We start from the raw sequence: 6,999 nt of genomic DNA, 5'->3' as shown, positions 1-6,999 counted from the left end.
AAGATTCCTCCTTCCTTTTGTTGGATTTGCAAACCAAGGAAATATGTCAGTTCTCCTAATAAAGACATTTCAAATTCTTTCTGCATGACCGAGGCAAAGCTTTGACTCATAGCTTCTTCATTGCTCCCAAAAATAATGTCGTCTACATACACAACAAGTATTAGCAATTTGTCATTTTCAACTTTTATATAAAGATTGCTATCTGCTGATCCTTTTGAAAAACCTTGTTGATGAAGATATTTGTCCAAACGGTAGTACCAAGCCCTTGGAGCTTGTTTGAGACCATAGAGAGCCTTTTTCAATCTGCATACAAGTTTTGGATCATTTCCAAGAATGAACCCATCTGGCTGTTCAATGTATACTTCTTCTTCCAGGTCTCCATTCAGAAAGGCTGATTTCACGTCCATTTGAAATACTTTGAAGTTTTGAAAACTTGAGAGAGCAAGGAACATTCGGATGGCCTCAAGTCTTGCAACAGGAGCAAAGGTTTCTTCAAAGTCTATTCCTTCTTGTTGCGCATACCCTTTACAAACAAGTCTGGCTTTGTTTCTAATTACTTCTCCATTTTCATTCAATTTGTTTTTGAAGACCCATTTTGTTCCGATAACATTCTTATCCTTTGGTCTAGGAACCAGCTCCCAAGTGTTGTTCTTTTTGATTTGCTCAAGTTCTTCATCCATTGCTTTCACCCAACATTCATCTTTGCATGCTTCTTTCACATTTTGTGGTTCAGTAGAGGAGAGTAATGCCAAATAGCTTGAAGCTTCTGCGACTGTTCTTCTTGTTTGTACACCTGCTTCTTTCTGCCCCATAATCTGAGATTCTGGATGATTCTTCTGAACATATCTGGATGGAGTCTTTTCTTCTATTCTTGTTTGCTCTTGAGGTTCTTCTTGAGGTTCTTCTTCTTCATTATTCTGTCGTTGGGGGTAGCCTTCATCTTCTTCTTCATGATGTACTTGCCTAGGAATGTATCCCTTCTCATCAACCACTACATCAATGCTGTCAACAATTCTGCCAAGTCTTTTATTGTAGCATTTGTATGCTTTGCTATGTGGAGAGTAACCAAGAAGAATGCCTTCATCTACTCTAGGTTCAAGTTTGCCAAGCTGCTCATCAGTATTCTTGATATAGCATTTGCTCCCAAAGATTTTGAAGTGCTTTACCGAAGGAGTCTTACCACTCCAGAGCTCATGAGGAGTTTGAGTGCTGTTCACCCGGACATTTGTTTTGTTGAGAATAACAACCGCAGCATGTGCAGCTTCACCCCAGAAAGTTGCGGGAGTTCTTGATTCATCAAGCATAGCACGAGCCATTTGTTGGACTGTTCTGTTCATTCGTTCCACAACTCCATTTTGCTGAGGAGTTCTAGCTGTAGAGAATTCTCTTCTTATCCCATGTTCTTCACAGAAATCAAAAAATTCATTTGAGGTAAACTCCCCACCTCTGTCGGATCTGAGGCACTTAATTTTGTGACCTGATTCATTTTCAACCAAGGCTTTGAAGGATTTGAATTTTTCGAATGCTTCATCTTTGTGCTTCATAAGTCCTAGCCAGACAAACCTGGAGAAATCGTCAATGAATAATATCAAGTATTCTTCTCCTCTAGGTGTTCTTTTCCTGAATGGACCACATGTATCTGTATGAACTAGCTCAAGAGGCATGCTAGCTGATCCTTCCTTCTCTGGAAAGTTAGTTCTGGTTTGTTTTCCAAACTGACATGATTTTCATATGGTGTTGTCAGGAATTTTGATATCTGGAAGATCACGAACTGCCTGATATTTGCATGCTTTCCTTATTTGTGAAAAGCTTAGATGCCCCAACCTCCGATGCCATAACCAGTGCTCATCATCCTTGCTCAGATAGCATTGTTGTTGTCCTTCTTCAAATATGTACAGATTATTTGGAGTTCTTTTGCCTTTGATCACTGTTTTACCTGTATCAAGATCACGAACAAGACATCCATTTGATCTGAATATAACCTCAGTTCTTTGATCACACATCTGGCTACCACTTAGAAGATTATGCTTCAATCCATCAACATACAAAACATTTCCAGCCTTGACCTTTTCTTTTAACTGAGCAATGCCCTTTCCTTTTATAGTTGCAGGAGTATCATTTCCAAAAGAGACTTTCTTTCCCTTTTCTAGAGCAGAATAAGACTCGAGTTTTTCTTTATCACCTGTCATATGCTTCGAACATCCACTGTCAATATACCATCGATTTTCCTGTCCCTCTGCATAAAATGCTATCCCACATCTTTCTGTTTGAGGTTCCTTTATTCTCCATGTTTGGTGCTTGAGGCTTGTTCCTTTTTCTGCTGAAACCTGCTCCTGCATTCAGAGTCTTCATCACCAAAGTTATTGCAAATAGAACATTCAACTTCATTTTCAAGAACCGAAAAGTTGTTATAGGTCCTTTTTGTAATCCTTGTCATACTTCTTTGCTTTTGAGCTTCCCTAGTCATGATCGTTTTATATGCAACACATTGAGCTGCTTTGTGACCAAAGTTATGGCAAGAAAAACATTGTCCATTGAAGAAACTTCTGCGGTTATTGAATCTACCAGCCAACTGATTGTAGTTTCTATTTTCATCTATTCTTGAACCAAATTGAGAAGATTTTACCTGTGGCTGGTTGTAGCTTTTGTTCACCCTTAAGATGGATTGCCCTTGATAGTTTCTGTTTGTAATTCGTTCCTGCTTTACCTGTTGATCTTCATTGTTCTTTTGATCATTTCTTCTTGCTGCATCAAGATAACTTTTTGAGGTGGATGCTTGAGTAGTTTCTCCATTATAGCCCAGACCTGTCTTGTTTAGAGGAGACCGCTGCACATTGATAATCTCATCCAAAGTTTCAGATCCTTTGACAAACTTGAGATTAATAGCTTTTGTTTTCTCAATCTCTTTTCTAAGACCAACAATTTCACCTTCTAATTTTTCAAGATGTTTTTCCTTTTCATCAATTTGAAATTGTAGAGTATCAATGATCATGTTCTTTTCTTCTATACATCTCTTGAGTCTAGTAATTTCATCATAAAGGTTATCCACATCTACAGCATCCATATAATCATCATCTTCAAATGCCATTAACAACTTATATTCATTACCTTGTTCATCTTCATCACTGTTTGATAGACCATCACTATCTTCATGAGTGTAGTAGCTTTTCTTATTTGCGTTCTGTTTCTTGTTCCATCTAGCAGGTTCCTTTCCTTTATCCTTATAAGGACATTTTGCAACATAATGACCTACTCTTCCACAAGCAAAGAATTTAAAAGGTAACTTACCTTTGAACCTTCCAGAACCCCTTTGAAGATTTCTGACAAAATTTGATTCTTCTTCCTCTTCTTCTGGGACGTGGCTTGCTTCATAATAATCTCCTTTGCCTGATGCCTTGAAAGTAGCTTCTCTTCTGTCTGATGGACCTCCCTTTCTCATTTCATAAGCAGTTAGAATTCCATGTAGCTGAGACATAGTAAGAATTCGTAGATTTTCCTTTTCTTCTATTGCAGATACTTTAGATTCAAACTTGGGGAACAATGATCTTAGAACCTTTTCAACCACAATAGCCTCTTTTATTTCTTCACCCAAATTTTTCATACAATTAACAACCTCATCTACCCGAAGAAAATAGTTAGCCACACTTTCATCATTATACATTTTGAGAGTCTCATATTGAATTCTGAGAGTTTGAAGTTTAGCACGCTTTACCTGTTCATCTCCTTCATAGCTCGTGACAATTTTGTCCCATATCTCTTTTGCGGATTTATAGTGCATTACCTTCATGAATTCTGATTGAGATATACATCCTAATAGAGTACTGACTGCTTTCGCATTTGTTTCATACTTCTTTTTCTCGGCTGTATCTGTAGGAGTAGCTGAAGGAAAAGCATAGCCTGTCTCTACGATGTCCCAAACTTCTGTACCAAGAGATTGAAGATAGGCAGTAACTCTTACCTTCCAATAATTGAAGTTTGTCCCATCAAAAACCGGTGGCCTGATTGATGCTTCTCTCTCGTAGTTGCTCATGATGAATGATCTACCTTCAAGCGATCAAGCTTCTCTGAAGGACCTGCTCTGATACCAATTGTTGGAAATAATACTGAGAGGGGGGGGGTGAATCAGTATTATCTAATTCTTTTAATCAATCTTCCTTATTTGTTCTTTGAATTATTTTTGCATGTCAGTACCATAAAATAATGAGCATGAACAAAGAAAAACAGATAGTCACACCAAAGAACACAAGATGTAAGGTGGAAACCCAATGTGGGTGAAAACCACCTGCTGCAATATGTCTCTATCTTCTTTCAACTTAGAAACTTCTTTTACAATGGTTTTGTACTGGTGCAGTCCTTTACCAGTACGCAGGCTGCAACCTGCAGAGAGCTACAACTTTCTCTCTCTCGTTTTCCAGTCTCTCCTGGAAGGGAGCTACAACCCCCTACTTCTTTTCATAAAGCATCAATTGAACATCAAGTACATGAAAGTTACAGTCCACTACAGTTATTAGATCAGAAATAACAGAACTAACCCGGAACACCTTATCAACAGAAAAATTCAATCAACAGAACTTTTTAAGACAGGTACGCAGTTTTCCCTTCTGTGGCCTGCGTCGCTACGCAGTTCACCTTCTGCTTTCCTGCGTCTACCCGCAGAGATCCTTCTGCCGCACTGCGTGCCCACGCACTGTTCCTTGAACTGCGCTGCGTACTTTTACTGCAGGGACGCACCCAAAGATACTATCGCGCCGCGTACTGTTACTGCAGGGACGCACCCAAAGATACTATCGCGCCGCGTACTGTTACTGCAGGGACGCACCTGAACCTTAGTCGCTCTGCGTACCCACGCAGCTCTTCTTCTTCTGCTCTGCGTACCGACGCAGGTATCCTTCTTCTGCTCTGCGTATTGACGCAGATCTCCTGTTTCTGCACTGTGTCCCGACGCAGATCGCCTGTTTCTGCACTGCGTACCCACGCAGCTCTTCTTTTAAACACCTGCGTCCTTCTGATTAGGGCCGAATAGGAAGTCCACCAGAGTGGCACAGTTGCTCAGATCTGATCATGCGCTCGAGAGATCACCCTTCACAGATTCGCCTTCAACTTCCCTTTCATATAGATCAAGCTTTTAAGACCATAACCCAATATTTCAGATCTAAAGATATTCAATTGCAAAAGATGCTTAGCCAAGTGATCTCCTTTGCTTTATATAGGCAAGCTCCTCCTAAAATCATGGAACAATACCACGAGCCGACACCATAATAACCCAAAACCGTCGGCTAAATACCAAGAGAAAAACATAAGAAACCCCACGTGTGCTTTTCTCTGCCTTGAAATGTGTGCACTGGGGGGACGCACCTCCTGAACGGCTGGCCTGCGTATCTGGACGCGGTTCCTGCATGGTGTACCTACGGGTACGCACCTTATGATCTGATTTCCTGCGTACTTCTTTATTTTCAACAAAATGAGGGCCTTGCCATGGGAGTTGCCATCAAGTACAACATTTGTAACATATAGCCATACCAGAAACATAATGCCAACACTAATAGGGAGGAAGAGGGTGGCGCTATGTCCAAAACATCAATCGGAATCAGAATCTGTTAACATTTAACTATATATACATAATTATTTATCTTAAAAATATGTCAAGTCACAATATACCGATATTTAATAAAAGTAGAATAATAACTGTATCAAGATGAACTCTTCAAAAAATCTAACATCTCTCAAAATATCTTCATTGGAACTTGAAACTGGGACCATGACATTATCAAAATTTTAATTCAACAGATGAGTTAACTGCAAATGGTGAACATATGATACATTTTTGTTAGTCTATAACTGAAAAAAATAACAAAATGTATGTGAATTGACATTAACATATACATTGCAAATTACATTAAAATATCAACCCTGGCCATTGACACATACCGATCTGATGTACTCTTCTTCACGAACAATTATATCTTTCCAACCATTATGACAAGCCTTTTCATATTCCTTAAGCTCCTTAGTATTCATATTACATATCTCTTCACATGTTTTATATACAAAATTAGCATGTGAATTAGCTTGTGCTCTTTACTGATTGACACCGATATCAATTCTGGCCAATGCACTCTGTATTTTGTTTGTAATGACATCCCTTCCTTCTCAACTAATTTGAGAAGTGGCATCCATATCTGACTACAAATTTACCAGACGAGAAGGTTGGCATACCAAAGGTGTTTGAGGGCAAGGAAATTTAGTATCATGTAATGAGCCCTTACAATTATATAATCGACCTTTCCCATTACCATAATGTTTGGATGAAAGATCATTATAATCAGGTTTCATACCCAAAAAAAGTTCTGCATAAAATAATTTTACAAAATAAACTGCAATCTCATCATTCCATGGTAGCTTTCCATACACTTCAAGGAACCTATCATACAAATGGCAAGCTATATCAGGGTTCCTGAAATATTTCACCTTGAGCATCTTTCTTTTTGGACCTTCTTTGAAATCAAACATAGGTTTTTCATCTTTTTTGTAACCCTTTTATTAACCTCGGCCCATTTATCGAGACCCATCACTGCTTCCTTTCTATGCCTCATCATATTTATAAATGAATCTGTGGTTGGCCCAAGCTTCTCGTAAACATCAAGAAATGATCTTAGAGAGTGCGTAACTATTTCCAACCTTTCTCTACTCTCAGCAGGGAGCTCCAAACTCCCAAGATATTTTATCAATTTAGGATAATGATTTTTTCACTTTTGTAATGTGCGTTTTTGGAGGTTTGTCTCCCAAGAAAGCTCATTCAGAATATCATATGGATAATAAGTAGTTGGTGTCTCACCTTCTTCTTGAACTGTTCGGCTTCGCTTACGTCTACTTGGACCAACATTTTCACCCTCTGGATCAATATATAAAATTACATAAATATAAAAACATGTGAACAAATGTATTCATACATGTATGCAATATAGACATGTATAATTTACCAAAATGATGTTGAACACT

Source organism: Pinus tabuliformis, chromosome J, assembly GCF_031772625.1.
Source record: "Pinus tabuliformis cultivar Carrire ecotype Pingquan chromosome J, CPIR1, whole genome shotgun sequence".
NCBI classification, from domain to species: domain Eukaryota; kingdom Viridiplantae; phylum Streptophyta; class Pinopsida; order Pinales; family Pinaceae; genus Pinus; species Pinus tabuliformis.
The sequence above is the reverse complement of the archived record's forward strand: the minus strand, read 5'-3'. Positions refer to the sequence as shown.